The sequence below is a fragment of the Phascolarctos cinereus genome, unplaced genomic scaffold (assembly GCF_003287225.1).
Source record: "Phascolarctos cinereus isolate Bilbo 61053 unplaced genomic scaffold, phaCin_HiC Scaffold_2;HRSCAF=192, whole genome shotgun sequence".
In the NCBI taxonomy this organism is placed as follows: Eukaryota; Metazoa; Chordata; class Mammalia; order Diprotodontia; family Phascolarctidae; genus Phascolarctos; species Phascolarctos cinereus.
The window spans coordinates 400683919-400701369 of NW_027555625.1; the positions used below are offsets into that span (position 1 = coordinate 400683919).

Consider the following 17451-nt stretch of genomic DNA (forward strand, 5'->3'; position numbering starts at 1 on the left):
AGCCTTCCCATGCACTCTAGAGATTTATTCTTGGTCCTTCCAGGCCTTTCCATTTTGTCTGTCATACTCTTTCATACGTATCTTCTCCTCAGTTAGTATAAAATACTTGAGACAAGGAAGTTTCATTTAAAAAATAAAAGTTGTTTCCCTGGTGCTTGGCATATAATAAAAGCTTAATTAACATTCTACTCATTCATTCATGCTGAGAGTACAGGTACAAAGAAATATCAGGTCATTTGAGTAGGGAGTGATCACTATCAATTGGGAGAAGGGGAGATCCCCGACAACTATGGGAAATGCAATAGCAAGTTGAGGGTAATGCTAGCAAGCCGCTTCGTCAGAAATATCTAGTTCCTAAAGGGGAGAAATATGAAATCAGTCTAGAAAGCTGAGTTGGATGCAGGCTGTGAAGAACTTCAAATGCGTTGCTGCGGAATACGCATTTTATCCAAGAGGCATTAGGGAACAAGGGAAGGGTTGTTTGTCTTATTTTGTTTTGTTTTACACAGTGATGCGCTCAGATCCAGGCCTCAGGAATATTATTTAGACATCTGTGTAGAGGAGAGATTGGAGAAAGGAAGAGGCAAGGAGGAGGGGACTTCATAAAGGGGCCAGTGCCATTATTCAGACAATAGGTGTTTAGAGCGTGAACAGGAGCATCATTGGCTGAGACCAAAAATATGTCTCATCCTTTATGCCGAGACAACACTGTTAAGAGGTGTGTGACCTTCTTCATTAGTACTCTGGAACTGTTGTTAGTCATTGAAGAAATTAGAGATCTTAAGTATTTCCGAGTTGCTTACCCTTACACCGTTGTGTTGCTCTTCTGTTATTTTTCTCACTTGAGTGGTGTTTCATACAAGTCTTTCCAGGGTCCTTTGAAACTATAACTTTCTTCATTTCTTATGGCACAATAAATATTCTATATACCATAATTTTTCACTTACTTCTATAATTAACAGGCAACCACTGTTTCCAGTTCTTTGCTACCACAAAAATAAATCATTTAGTCTGCATATACATCCTTTTCTTCTTTCTTTGATCTCTTTGACCTAGAACATACTTAGATAAACTATTATTTAGATAAGCCTCTCTTATCTTATGCCTTGAAGATGATCTAAAGTTAAAGTCATTGACTCCAATTAGAATTTACTTTTACTTACATTATATCAACTTACTAGATCCTGCCCAATGTTCTAGTCAGTCAAGATCTTTTTAAACCATTACTTTTCCACCCCATGTATTAATTATACTTTCCATTTTATGGCATATATCAACTCAATTATATATATTATACACACACACACACACACACACACACACACACATACATATATATGCATGTTATCTCTGCATTTATCTAAGACCTATACAAAAATGTCATACTATTCAGGAGTAAAAACAGTTTCTTAGACACTTTACTGGAGACCTTCTTGAAAGTTGGCATTAAATGGTTAATCACTATTCTTTGAGTTACTCAAACAACTCTGGATTCACTTAATTATAATCTCAGCAAGCACACATCTCTTCATATTTTTTCACAAGAATACTATAAGAGATTGTTAAGTGTTTTACTAAAACCTGTGTAAACTCTACCTACATTAGTCTCCTGATTTAATAACTTTGTCAAAAAAGGAAACAAGTTTAGTCTCATATGACCTCTTCTTAAGGAACCAATACTGATTCTTTGTGATCACTTTTTTTTTCCTTAAGTGAGATCATTCAACTAATTAATTTATTTAATCAGATATTCTAGAATTATACCAAGAATCAAAATCAAGCACAATGAGCCATGGTTTTCAGGTGTCATTCTCTTTCTTTTATTGAAAATTGGAACATTTTCCCTTTGCTGTACTGTATCACTTCTCTCATTATCCGTGATCTTTCAAAGATCACTGTAGTAGGTCAGCAACCATGGCTGTCATTATTTTCAGTACATACGGATTTAGTTCTTTTTTGTGAGGCTGTTGAAAAGGAATACAGGCAGGTAGGTCTTTTTTAATTATTTCCTTACTAATCTTGTGTATCCACTCCCTATTAGCAATTGATGTTCTCTCACCTCAAGTAGAGATATCATTCTCTTTGGCTGATAAAATAGCAGCAAAATAAGAATGCAGTGAGATAGAACAAATCTCTATTATAAGTTACCATCACCTTAACCATCCTTAGTTGCAGTTCTATCTCTTCTTTGATCCTTCTTTTCCTCCAATATAGATGAACTCATTCTCTCTCTCATTGGCCTTAGCTTTCTTCACCAGCCTTAGGACATTCTTACTTTAACACCCCCTTATATGGATCATTGAGTACCATGAGTCTTGTTTTCATTTTATATTGTCTGCTTTGTTTCCATCTCCTATTTATATCTTTTAAAAGTAGAGGTTGACTGATGAATTCCCTTTTTAGAATCATTGTTTTGGATAGAGAACTTAAAAGGACCTCTGAGGTCTTCTAGTCTTGCCTACTCATTTTAAAAATGAAAGACCTTGGGCCCAGGAAGGTAAGTGACTTATCTAAGGTCACTTGGACAAGGAATAATCATCATATTAAGATTAATCTCCTTAGAAAACTCCCTTTTCCTATCTATTCAGAATTATTTCTTTTTGTGTCTTCAGAAATTTATTCCTAAGAATTCATCACTCATGAGCTGACTTCCCCTGGAGAGATTTAGTACATGAGGCTACCAATCTTTTCTCCAAAAAAAATATGTTTCTCTGAAAAGATCATTAAGATCTCCCTACCTCGATTCTCTTCATGCTACCATTTATCTTCCACATCAGTTGTCAAAGTGATGCCTAACACTTATGTCTGACCATATCACTTGCTTTATGATCTAATCATTCCCTATTATCTGTATGATCAAATAGAAACCCCTTTTTTGGCATTTAAAGCTTGATGTAAGGGAAAACTTCCTACCAATTAGAATAATACAAATGTGGAACCTATGTTAGCAGTTTCAAATAAAATCTAAAGGATCACTTACCTGATTATAATGTAGAGAAGATTCTTGGCCGGTGTGGGTTGTACTCCATGACTTCTAAAATCCATTCCAACTCTGAAATTCTGTAAAGGTAGATACCTGTAAGAAGCATAATAATAAATGGCAAGATATTTATAAATTAGTCAAACATCAAAATAAATAGAAAAACCATAATGCCTTTTGTAAAAAGTTGTATGGGGCAGCTAGGTGGCATGGTGGGTAGAGCCAGGCCTGGAGTCAGGAAGACTCATCTTCCTGAGTTCCAATCTGGGCACTTAGAAGCTATGTGATCCTGCGCAAGTCACCCTGTTTGCCTCAGTTTCCTCATTTCTAAAATGAGCTGGGGAAATAAATGGCAAACCATTCCAGTATCTTTGCCAAGAAAAAGCACAAATGGGGTCATGAAGAGCTGGACATGACTTAAATGACTGAACAATTTATTGATGAAGACAAAACAACTACATAGAGGAAGGATATAGCCTAAAAATAGCAAATGACTTTGTATTTAACCATATTTTTTATCCTTAGTATAGAATAAGCCTATCAAGAATTTCAGCTAAAAGATAATATGGTGATTCAATGGGAATTACTCTAAATAAAAATCTCAAGGCCTGAGTTTTAGTCCTAACTATAGCACTTATAAATGATGTGATCTTGGGCAGGTCATCAAACTGTTCTGAATTTCAGTTTTCTCATTTGAATGATAAGGATAATTACACATGTTCTCAGTGGATTTCATAAGACATACATTGATAAATATATAAAAGCACTTGCAAGAACTATTAAATGCTATTTAAACATAAAACATTTTCTATCCTCTCCTATTTATATATATATATATATATATATATATATATATATATATATATATATATATACGTACAGCTATAACACAACTCTCTTGTAATAGGGAGTTACTTATTTTTATGTCACAAGTACTAATGGGTTCTAAGTTCCCATTGCAATATAAATAAAGGACATTTAAGATGAAGTGAAAATTATTTTGATCTGATGTCCAATTTTTAGATATCAAATTCTAAATTAGAAACGACAGATTAAAATAGAGGATGCGTACTTTCATGGACTTGGCAAAATATTCTAAGACATATTTTGTTTAGCTGGAAAGGGGCTAGGAGCAGCATTTCTTTCTAAAAGGAACAAGAGGGAGCAAAAATATGTTGAAATAATCAATGGTTGTATAATAATGTAAAGAAATGGAATAGATTTGTCAGCATGTCAGTCAGAAATGCATTACAATTGTGGTTAGGAATTCTAGGAAAAAAGAATTTCTTTGGGTAAAAGAAACATGCAAAATAAAAGCATTAGTGTGGCACAGAGTTTACAAAATATCTTTTTGTGATGATTAAAGTTTATATTTGTTGACAGTACAACAAGAGCATGTCATAAAATGCAAAAGTAATCATGTCACAATGTTTCTTTTAACATGCGGCAATCCATATTGGATAGAATTCAACATTCATTTTGATCTAACAACTTTAGACTCATGCATGGAAATAATCAGAAGGGCCAAAAGAGTCATGCCATTAGCTATTTATGCCATTATATCACAAAAACCAGTCTTATAACTCTCACACAGATAAGATGGCCCCAGGCAAATGGGACATGGCCATTGTTACTGTCATGTCTGTTTGCTTTTATTGCACTTATCGAGTCTCCATTTTAGAGGTTAAGAGATCTGGAACTTTCTAATTTTCAAAATTTCTTCATCATATTTATCTGGTATCTTTGCAAAACTGCTTTTCCAACAAATCATAAAGGAATATACTATTTTAAAATTATGGAAGGATTGTCTATTTCACATTTTCCTCAAAATAATATAATCTCTGCTTATATTATATTTAGTGTCATTATTATATATAATTATTAGTGTCATTATCATGTACTTATTGTTACCACACCAAGAAATGTGTGATAGAGTTCTCTGTCCATGAAATTTAAAATAACTAGAGACATTTATTAATGACAAGAAATGTTTATCAATTAACAGGAAATTATGCTAAGCCTAAAAACCTTATAATGCCTCAAGGTCACTTTGGTTAAAAAAAAAAATAAAGTTCATGAAATCTCAGAATCTCAGGATATAGAACTGAAAGAGACCTAAGGGAGCATCTAGTCTCACCTCTTCATTTCACAAATCAGGAAATTGAGTCTTAGCTGTGTGAAAGGACTTGAACAGCATTTCATTATTTAATAATGAATTCACTTTCCCCTGTTTTCTCATTATTTCTCCTGCACTACTAAGAAAAATTGTCTTAGTTTACATGTGGGGGTGGGGATATATGTGTGTTTAATAGTTGTTGAGATTTTCAGTTCTCAGATGGTCAGACCTCTAGGTTTCCATTGACAGACTGGATTCTAACTTGATGAGAGTGAGAGCATTATTTCAAATCCTGATATGAACCAGAGTGATTTTGGATCCGTAGGTTATCTCCTGACATGAAAATTCTTCAGTTGTCTCAGCAATTTAAACCTTGCCCTTTTTCTCTTCCCCAATGGTTAACCAATAACATCAGAGTTCATTGTCATCATCTTGAGGTTGGCCTTCCAGCTTCATTTAGGCATTTATCAAAATACCCCTTGGTTTTCATAAACCTTGGCTATAACAAAGGGACTATACTGACTTCGTAATGAGGTACCAGGACTTTACACTGCATATTGTATGTTCCTCTTCCTCTTTGTCACCTATAACAACACTGTAACCAGAGTTACTATGCAAAACTTAATCAGAACTGTTAGAGGTGAAATAATATCACCTGTAAATATTTTGATGAGAATAGTAATGTGTCCGCTCATAGAGTGAAGAAAAAAAATCTGACGCTTAACATTTGACATTTAAAATTTGATCTATGCATTAAAAGGAAAAGTGCTTTAGCAAAACTAAAACAGTGTACTCTTCTTCAGAGCTCTATATCTATCCCTGCTGGCATAAGAGGGAAAAAAGTACAAGAAAGGCATTCTGATTCAGAATTACCACCTGGCAGGACAATATGCTATTGCTAGGCAATCTGGGCAATCTGGGATGGGGGGAGAAGAGTGTTTTTATTTATTTTTTAAAATTTTTACTAGAAGTAGGGATCACTGTTGGTGTTATTTCTCTCACTGTTACTTTGTGTTATCATATGTTGGTAGACTAAATTTTTGTAATGCAATTTATCTGAAAGTATCAGATCAACCCACACACTTTAATCTCTATGAGTCCAGTAAATTGAGATATATAAAATGTAAGAATCCCCAGTTCTGGAACTTTTAAAACCAATTATGAGAGTCACATAACATGTATGAGCTATGACCCATGAATCTTGTTTACTTGTTCCATTCCCACTCAACTTAGTTTCTTGTCTCTCCTCAATGTGGAGAAAAGAAAGTAGTGGCAAGAGCAAAGTTAAATGAAATGAGAGAAAAAAAACCTATTCATCGTAGAAATTAGTCCAGGCTTCTCTTTTGAGTAGAATATTCCATTCTTATCTTATAAATGATGCTTTGGGAAATAGAAATTGCACTGAACTGGAAATCTACAAATGAAAGGTCTAGTCATACCCACCAACCACCTATTTACTCTGGATCAGGTCAATTCACTTCTCATTCCTTAACTGGAAAACAAAGGGGTTAGACTAGACGATTTGTCCAGACTCTTCTAACACCAATACTCAATAAGCCTATAATAGCACTTCAATACCTTCATGCCTCTAGTTACTTTAACTTTTTAAACTCACTTCTTCTATGATCTCATTTTATTCCATATTGTAGATATTAAAGGATCATATATTTGAGCTGAAAGGAAACCTAGAGATTATATTGTCTAGGCCCCTCATTTTACAGATAAAGAAACTGAGACCAGTGAGATTGCAACCCTCTTGAGATCACACAAATAGTATCATCATCAGTTTCAGATACTATACGCTCAAACCCAAGAAGCTCCATGAGTTGACCAATGTCACATGGTTGGTCAGTGGCAGAATAAAGAATAGATCTCTTGTTTCCTTACTCCTCACTTCAAGATCTTTCATTAGATCATGGTGGTTAAGCAAACATTCCACATACAGGCAAATAAATGGCAACGGTTAACATGCAAAAGGGACCCTTTCTCTTTTACTCTTCCATCTCCCCTAGATTAAAAAGTTGGGAGCCAATACCTAAGAAAATTAATTTTATATCTCTTCTGTTCAAGGGGAAATTTACAAAATTCCTCATCTAAAGAGCTAACAATGTGTAAACTATTGGGTGTTTATGGTAACTAATTCAATGGCTAGATTAGCCAGCCATTTATTCCCTGCCTTTATGTAGAAAAATAATTTTTCTAGTCACTTTGAATCAAAAAAATTAAATATGCATTACAGCTTTTTTCTTTTTTAAAAATTTTCACGGAGTAATTTTTTTTTAAATCAAAGTAAAAATTGGGAGGTCTCCTGAAGCAAAATATGCCATTTTGGAAAACATAGCTGTCCAATTTACCGTTACAGAAATAAACTTTATAATATAAACTCTTATGCATTGTAGAAGCGAAAAAAGTTTACTTGTCAAAATAACAAACCAAAAAAAAAAACCTCCCCTAGACAAAACGTACTATTTATAAAGATATACAACACATTATCCATAACAGGATGGTGTTTTACACATTAATAAAAGGCATTATGATTTTAAAACACACACACACTCATACACTCCCATTTATCCTACAACATCCAAATAAAGACAAAAATATGACTATGCTTATAAATCTTCTGTGCTATGTATAGTAATTTAGGCTGTGTTTAGAGGTGTTTTCTAGTTCTGTCTTATTCTTTGGTTGGAAAGTTCTTCCTACACCACCACCAATGCCCTCATTGTGTTTGGTCATTTGGAAGTTAATGAGGATGCTACATAAAATACAAGAGTGAAAACAAAACCAACAACCAGAAACTTTGACTGAAACACTTCCCTAATTACATATAATTCAAATAGTATTTTTTTAAAAGAAAATTGGAATCAATGGCAAATGAACACTAGAAACACGTAGTACGATATATTGTTATTGCGTCCTACTATCCCTTAAACTTGGTCATTTACATAATCAACTTCATAATGTTATATGTATCTTTTAAACAGTCATTTATATCTAAGACATATTCAACTGTGTAAATATAAATATATTCCTTTCCCAAAGTTTATTGGAAAGTATTGTTATAATGAAATTATAAGCCATTTTAAAAATTAAATTTTATTTTATGTTCACATCCAGATTATTTACCTTGTTTCTCCCTTCCCACCCACCAATTGAGAAAGCAAGAAAACCTAAACTCCTATTACATATAAGAATAGTCAAAAGAAATAAATTCCCCCATTAACCATGTCCAAAAAAAAAACTTGCCTCTGTACTCTGAGTCCATCCACTATCAGGAACTGGATAACGTTTCATCTTAAGTCCTCAGGAATGCTCGTCAGTCATTCTGTTGATCAGAGTTCCTAAGTTTTTCTAAGTTGATTGTTATAAACAAACACAAAGAAAACAAAACAAAATACTTTTTTGCGTGGTAAGATTCATCTATGTATTTTAAGAAAGTCATCTTGTAAAATCCTAATGAGCACACCATGAGAGATCTAGTCTCAGGCTCTCAGTATCATAGTTCTTGATGACTTGTAGTTCTTCATTAAACACACGGAGGGAGAGAAAAAGTGTTTCTTCTCCTTTTTATGTAATATTTTCTCCCATCCAAATTTACCCTCCTTTTGGTCAAGCACTGTCCTTTCATTTGTGTTGCCGTTCTCTGTGCCTATCACATTACTTGATACATGGTAAGTATGTAATAAATGCTACTTGACTGACTATTTTTCTTAAATCTCATTATTTTTAAGGAATAGTTTTTAATTAATCAAAAAAAACTGCACTAAGCTGGTTAATAAATCACACTGCACAAAACATTGTGTCAGAAAATCTCAGAGGGCTAAATATAAAATGCATTCAGCATAATGCTTATCCTTGGCCCAAAATTCAGGTTTTGTATCAATCCATGAATATTTATGAAGTATATAATAGGTACTATACTAGGCATTGTAGACACTACAAACCCATGCAGCATTAAGAGAGTTATAGTATCCATTGGAAAATTATATATATAGTAGAGCATTTATGGAATAATAATATATGTGAGACTTTGTACTTAATACAAAGGAAATAAGAACAAAATGAAAAACTCTCCCTGTCCTTAAGAAGCTTATATTCCACTGGGGAGATGGCAATGTATGCTTAATGCCAAAGATGTGGTAGAGATAATAAGTGCATTAAGAGCTCAATGGTGTATTAATTCAGCCAACAAACTGTTGTTAAGTACCTACTATGTTTTAAGCACTATCTATATAGGATACAAAGGGGGAAAAGCAGCCTAAAGGAACTTATATTCTGTTGGAAGGGAAATTAGGAAGAATCAAGATAAGCTTCATGGGAGAGGCATCATTTAAGCTTAGAGATTCTACAAGGTGGAAGAGAAAAGAATATAGTTGAGGCATGGTGGATAGCCTGTAGAGGAGTAAAAATGAGAAAGAGAATTCACTGTTGAGGTAACAGCACGTAGGCCAATTTAGGCTGGTATATGGAGTGTGACTTGAGGGGTAGTGTGCAAAGTAAACAGGAGCTAGTTTGTAAATGGATTTAAAAGTTAAAAAGCAGAGTTTTTAATTCATCCTGGAAGCAAGAGGGAGCTATTAGAACTTCTGGAACTGGGGAGTAATGCAATCAGATCTGTGATTTAGCTATATACAATTTAGTCACTCTATGGAAAGTGGATTGAAGAGTGTTTAAGAAAAAAAGGCAATGACTGGAGGTCAGGTCAGGCTTGACAGAGGAGGGAGACCTTGTAGCCACCTCTTTTGTGTTCTGAATTTGTATGGTCAGTAGCAGATTCTATAGGAATTCTGATATTGACTCAAGTTCAATTTTTTTTTCCCTTGGTCACTATAGAATTCATTTGGGAAACTGCATTTCTTTTTGAGACAAGAGCAATAGCTACCCACATTTTAATAAAATGATACTTTTAATCAGTGGAAGAATTTCCTAATATATGATACTTTTCAATATTTGAAGGGATTTTTAACCGATACTTCAAACATTTTACCAGAGTACAGAAAAGGAGTAACATAGTTTTCTGGAGAGGAGTAAAGGACCATTCAATATAGCCAATTTCTACTGAGTTGTTGAATAGGACTTTGCACTTATTCAAGTAAGATTTTTTTTCTTCATACTATGCTATAGAATATATCAGACATGCGCTGCAGTATCAGACATGTATTCCTGAAGAAGTATGGTGCAGAAGCAAAGTTTAGAGAGCTAGGCTCTAGTTTTGGCTGTCCTGCTAATTTTCTATGGAGTACTGGTCAAGTCAGATTTCCTGGGTCTTGGTCTTCTCCTTTTTAAAATGAATAGGTTGAAATTTAATATCTGAGGTCCTTTCAAGCTGTAGAATGCTAAGGCTAATAACACTTGAGTAAAACACTAAGAGTAACTCTCAGCTTTTGACATTAGTTTGCTCCTAAATTGCTTTTTGGAATAATAGATTCCCTAAAATTAAACGTAGGGGCATCCAGTATTTGCTATCTGTCTTGGTTTGTGATGGCAAAACAAACCAACAGTTTTGCATACATCAAACAGCAATGCTGTAATATGAGCTGGCTGTTTACTGACCCAAGGAGACACAGTGAGATGCAGGTGATAGATTGATAACCAAGTTCTGGGGTGACATCTTCAGTCAGGTCTGTTGCTATGGGATCAGATTTTTCTCACATCAAAGAGGCAATTATGAGATTTGTTGATCAACAGTTTACTGCATCAGCTTGTAAATTATGAACATACTGACAATTTGCAAGATTTTTTAAGAGGGGGGAATGTGAAGGCAAAGAAAAAAGAAGCCATTTGAAGTTTCTAAACCAAAACCTGTATAGACCACAGGGAAGACTCCAGCAAGTTCATTTATGATCAAGTATATATCTATAAAGAGATGTCTCATAGCATGAAAAAAGTCATTAGCTAAACTGAGCTGTTAAAGAAGGAGGAATGTATTAGTGGCAGTGAATCAAAAAGACATGTGTTAGCCATGCCCCTTTCACTCAATGTTACATGCCCTCCAAGCCCTTAGGGATGAGTTTGCACATCTTTGCTCAAGAGATATTTATCATCTTCCAAAATGCAATTTTCTGGTTTTAATAATAAAAGTGGCTTTAGTTTGAATGATTTTCCATCTCATAAAAGAACATCTACACTCTATTTTACATTTGTTTTCTTAATCATTTCGGGGGGGGCAGCATGTAGAATCCCCCAAAAGTCATAGTGCAATTTTTAAGCTTCCTAAACTTTATGGCTTAAAACTACACTAAGGCATTTGGAATATTTTGTATAATGATGCTAATTAAAATCAGAAGATGATACTGATGATCTCAAATGGAGGACTCACTGAGCAGCATTCAGTTAAATAATATTCTGAGTACCATTTGATTCAATGGTATCGTTGTTGTCATTGTCATTGTTATTGTTGGTAAGGGGAGTGGAGAAAACAGAGGTGGACTTGCAATTTCTTTGGTATGGGGCATTCATTCAGTGGAGAAGATCAAGCTAGATATAGTTATTAGTGTACTAAAATGTTTGTTAAGCAAATTTTTTCTGATTGTAAATTTACCTTATCTTGCCTTTGAATATTTTGTCAGTTGTAAAGCAAAAATCTGAATACGAAGATTTCTAGAACCCCATATTTACTGTCACAGTGAATTTTCTACTTTTTATCACATTGTACCCATCACTCAGAATGATCCCTGACACAGAGTAAATGTTTAACAATTGTTTGTCAGTTAATCATTTCTTTGATTTTCTTGGTGCCTTTATGGAGGTCTTTTTAAACTTTATATCAGTTATCACTGATCTAAATTAAGAATTTTATATCTTTTCCTACTTCTCCACGATTTTATATTTGGGGAAATGAAGAAAAATGCATTTTTGGAAAATTCATATTAATAAAACATGAAATTGTTTTTAAGAATTCTAATGTGTGAAAATGAGAAGACTGATGAACTTGAAATCAAAACATTTGTTTACTTGTTCTGATCTTACTACTTATATGATGCCAGGCCAGTTATCAGTTATTCATCTATCTATACCTCAGCTGATTGTTGGACTATGTATTTCACAAGTTTTTTGTTTTGTTTTGTTTTGTTTTTGTCGAAAAAATCAAATGTGATACCAGGAGTAAAATGATTCTTAATTGTTAAAGCATTATTTATATGTTGGTAAATACAATTGTTCTTTTTTCATTGTTATTTAAGAACCTATCAGTGATAAGAATTCAGCTGGTGGTAGAACATGGATTAAAAGCCAGGATCTAGAGATAAAAGCAAGACAGAGTATAGAATGAATTGTAAGAAATGTGAGACAAGATCTTGATATGAATTCAGAAGTTTGGGATGGAACCAAGTCACTAAACTGAGTAAATATCCAAAGGTTGAAAAAAGACCACATGTCCAAAGAGAGAATAGGAGAATGAATCAGAATTTGGTAGATTAACCTAAATCATGTTATGTAGGATCAGCATAAACGATGGTTCAAAGGTGAGGTAGAAAGAGGAGACTCATACAAACATTATAGAGAAAACTCAGCTGAGATGTCCAAAATCTATGGGAAAAAAAAGGATCCATTTAATCCATAGAAATAGAATTAATAAAGTAACACAAGTTATGGAGCAGATTCATGGCATCAGCATCAAGAAGGATTGGAATCACTGAGATAGCTTAAAGCTTGTGTATGTCTGACACAGTGGCAGAAATTATTTCTGTTATGACCAGGTCAAGCTGAACAGTGACCTTCTAGGTGAATTGTGGCTGTGTTGACAGATTCAAGCAGCAGTTGCTGAAAGCAAGATCCTGACAGTATCACCTTGCTTTTTATTGTCAGTTAAAACATTTGACAAGACTGAGTATGAAGTATGAATGGAAAGAAGTTTGCTGGAACTTTATGTTCTATACCTCAGAGAATTTCAGAGCAGTTAGAGTTCCAAAGCAAAGATTGTTAGAGCCAGTTGTCTTATCTTTTGTCTATTGGGAATCTCAGATTTTAATAGTGAGGAAACTGAGTTAAGAACAAAATCAAGAAGAGGAATTTAATTTCTCAAATACTAGTCCATTGCCCTTTTCACAGTCCCTTTAGGATATTTCTTTTCCCTCTAAGCTACCATTGAACTAACCATATTCTGAAGGAGCTGTACTGTACTGTAGATCTTAGTAAAGGTAAACCATGGTAATGTTTCCATCATTGTGCTTATCACACACCAGAGACCTCATTTTGCTTATTGTTTGGAAGAAGGCAAAGGAATCGAAGTCAAATTCATTCATTGCACTTGATACATGGCTCCTAAGCTGTACAATGACTCACCTAAACGAAATAATCATGGTGAGGTACTCATCTTTTGTTTTTTGTTTTGTACTTAGCATTGTATATCCTATAAATATGTATTCTACTTTCAGGAAAACTCTTTTTAATGCTTCTCATGTTCACTTTTACAAAATTAATAACATTGTTACCTGTACTTTAGGTTATAAGACAAATACAGTTTGATTATCCATTTACTCTGTAATTACATAGCATCTACTGTCTAACTGGCCTAATGCTACTCAGTCCTCAAGGTGTAATTAAATGGTCTATGGTCTCTATTTAACAAATGAATTGTAATACTGTATTTGAATCTTCTCACTTAAAGATAATTTTCTTCTAGTTTTATCCCATTGAAAACAAAAAGACTATCTGAAAAGTACCTAAAGCATCATGGTTAAGGTTGGAGCAAACACTGTACGTCTAAATTAAATCTGACTTGTGTTCAAAGAAATTCCAGAAGAAATTATTTAAATTCCAGACCTTGCCCTTTCATAAGAGCCAACAACATTTATCTCATCATTGAAAATATTAATAAGTTTGCATAGAATACCAACAGAGCGCTGCACTAAACTTGGCATTAGATACAGTGTCTGAAATTAGCTTATAATCAGAGATTGTCTGAATATCTTTATTCTTCATCCTTTGCATAACTAATTCTGTTAACTATTGCAGAATACACAGCTTATATTGGTGACATATCTTTATAATGCTGGTAATAGGGAACAGACTTGGATGTCCAAACTATAAAGCTAGTCTCAGAAATCCTGTTGACACTGAAGAGCTGGATTTGAGATATGCTGTCTCAATGATTGCTATTTTCTCTTAATTTCTTTTGAAAATGATCTAAATGAACCAAAAGCCCTGGGAGTTTAAAGACAAAAGACAGAATGCATAGGTTATCCCCATGTCATTATAGAGTGTCAGAGTTTGAAGGGACTTGAAAAGCCACTCAGTCAAAACTTAACAAGTTTCACTTCCCTGATATCCCAATAAACAGTAGTGGTTGATGGTGGTGGTGGTAGCAGTAAAACTACTTACTAGATTCTTCTAGTACTACTGTGCTTTATAAAATACTTTAAGGTTTGCAAAGCGCTTTACAAGTATTACTTCATTTTTTCTTCTCAATCCTCACAGACGGGTGCTATTTTCCTTCCATTTTATGGATGAGAAAACTGAGGCAGTTAGAGGTTAATTTATGTGCCTGAAGTTACATAGCTAGTAGAGGAAGCTAGGTGGTGAATTGAATCCTGGAGTCAGGAAGGCTCATCTTCCTGAGTTCAGATCTGGCCTCAGGCACTCACTAGGCGTGTGACCTTGGGCAAGTCACTTAACCTTGTGTGCCTCAGTTTCCTCATCTGTAAAATAAGCTGGAGAGGGAAATGGCAAACAGCATTTTTGCCCAGAAAACCCCAAATGGGATCATGAAGAATCAAACACAATTTAAAGGACTGAACAGCAACAGAGTTAATGAGTATCTGAGGCCAGATTTGAACTCTAGTCTTCTTGACTCCAGGTCTAGAGTTCAGTTCACTTTGCCAGATAGCTGCCATCTTCTGGCTAAAGACTTCTGGTGAGGAAGAAGCTATTACTTTCTCATCCAGTCTATTTCACTTCTTGATAGTTCTCATTTTTAAAAGTTGTTTCCCCTTGCAATTCTTTTTTTTTTTTTTGCAACTTTCAGCCGTTGCTCTGAGATCAGTACTTTGTGGCCAAGGAGAAAAAAAGTCTAACTTCTCTTCCATATGACAGCTCTTCAAATATTTTAAGATAGCTTTCATGAGTTCCCAAATCCTCACTTCTCCAGGCCTAATATCCCCAGTTCTTTCAAGAAAATTTTAACATAATCGCAAGGCCCTTCATCATCCTAGTCTTTCTACTCTGGAATTTCGCTACCTTATCAATGACCTCTCTAAAAAGCGGGACCTGGGACTTAATACAACACTGCAGTGTCTACAGTAGGCCTTTCACCTCCCTAGTCTTGGATACTACGCTTCTTAGTATAGCCTAAGATTCCATCATCTTCTGAGTGAAGTGAGCAGAACCAGGAGAACATTATACACAGTAACAGCCACATTGTGTGATGACTAACGTTGATAGATGTATCTCTTCTTAACAATGCAAGGATCTAAGACAACTCCAAAAAACTCATGATGGAAAATGCTGTCCATATCCAGAAAAAAGAACTATGGAATCTGAATGCAGATCAAAGCATATTATTTGCTTTCTCTTTTTTTTTTCTTTTTTTGTGTTTGTTTCTTCCTTCTCGTGGTTTCTCACATTGATTCTTCTTTAATTCTTTACAACAAGACTAATATGAAAATAGGTTTAATATGAATGTATGTGTACAGCCTATATCAAATCACACACTGTCTTATTAAAGTAAATGTTGAAAACTAAAAATAAATAAATATTTTAAAAAACCACTTAGGACAGTGCCTGGTACATAGCAGACACTATTTCCCCTTCCATTTCAGTGCACTAAGGACTGGAGGATTGAGGACAGTAACAGAATCACCAAGTTAGAAAAGACCTTGAAAGCCATTAAGTGCAACCTGAATTTGAACAAGGACTTGCTGCTCTACAATACCCCCATTAACTGATAATGTAGTTTTCTCTTCAAGATCATGATGTAGGGAGGACCCATCCTGAGGTAGCCCATTCCCTTTCTTGACAGCCCTAATTATATGTCATTTGTTTTCTGTTTGCTTTGCTTTGTTTTGCTTTCCCCTATATTGAACCTACTTCTAATGAAAAGGAAGCAGTTCCTGCTTATTTAGAGACAAACTTAGCTGACCTCTAAGGCCACTTCCAATGTGGAGATGTAGTAATCCTGTTTTCTGGGATAAGCCTGGGTCCCTGACCTCATGGGTCTTACAATCTAGAAAAGGAAAAGAACACAATTAAATATGACACCATTTAAAATAACAGAATTATATAAATAATGTATAGTACTGTGAGATCAGAGAAGGAAAAAAGCATTTTTTTAGTTTGGAGGGAGGGAAGCAGTCAATCTTTCTTTATAGAAGGTATTTGTTGTGCCATGCATGGACCACTATGGTACTATAGTGAAGCCTATGGATCCCTTATCAGAAGAATATTTTTAAATGCATATGATAAAATAAATAGGATTACAAAAGAAAAAAAAGATTCCATTATCTTTTTTGATTCCTGAATCACAAACTTGACTCACATTGATCTTATATTCCACCAGAAACTCCATACAATTTTCAGAAAAATTACTATTTATTCAGTCTCTCCCATATTGTACTTTGAAATTGATTACTTTTACCCTAAGAATTATACACTTATCCATTTGAAATTTCATCAGGTTAGATGCATGTACTGTCTACTCTGTTGAGATCTTTTGGAATCCTGACATTATCATCCAATGTGTTAGCTACCCTATGAGCTTTTTAGTCATCTGACAATTTTACAGTATTGCCAAGATTACCTGTTGGTCTTTAAACAGGTAAGCTGATTTTCCTAAGCCATAATTTATAAAAAGAAAGAGGTTGGAAAAATGCTTCTGAGATCCCTTCTAACTCTCCCTCAGTGACCCAATGACCATTGATCTAAGCCATTGATAAAAATGGTAAAAAGCAAAGGGTCAACTCAGAACCCTCGGTGAATCCTTTACAGATTCCCTTACAGGGTCATGTTAAATCATTAATGACTACTCTTTGGACCACAAAACCATTGAACTAGTTCTTAATCCACCAAGCTTTGATATTACCTAGCCCATTGCATTCCATACTGTCAACAAGAAAGACATGAGAGATATAATAAAATGCTTTGGTAAAATTCAGGTAAGCTATCAATAGCATCCACTCCATCTACTAACTCTTGTTAGTGAAGGAAATGAAGTTAGTATGGTATGATCCACTCTTAATGAAGGTAAATAAGTTGGTTCCCTATGAGCACCAAATATTCTTTTTTTTAATATAAATTCATTTTTAGCTTTCAACATTCACTCCCACAAGTTTTTGAATTCCAAATTTGTACTCCATCTCCCCCCTCCTCCCACCCCAAGATGGCATGCATTCTGAATATCCCTTCCCCTAGTCTGTCC

General features: G+C 34.5%; 1 long non-coding RNA gene across 1 annotated transcript in view; it reads right to left on the minus strand.

Moving 5' to 3' along the window:
- Positions 1–2986: 2986 nt before the first annotated feature.
- Positions 2987–17451, minus strand: part of LOC144455663 (uncharacterized) — a 75442-nt gene continuing 60977 nt past the window's right edge. Inside the window, exon 3 of the long non-coding RNA XR_013484384.1 lies at positions 2987–3076. This is a non-coding gene — a long non-coding RNA (uncharacterized LOC144455663). The remainder of the gene's footprint in view (positions 3077–17451) is intronic.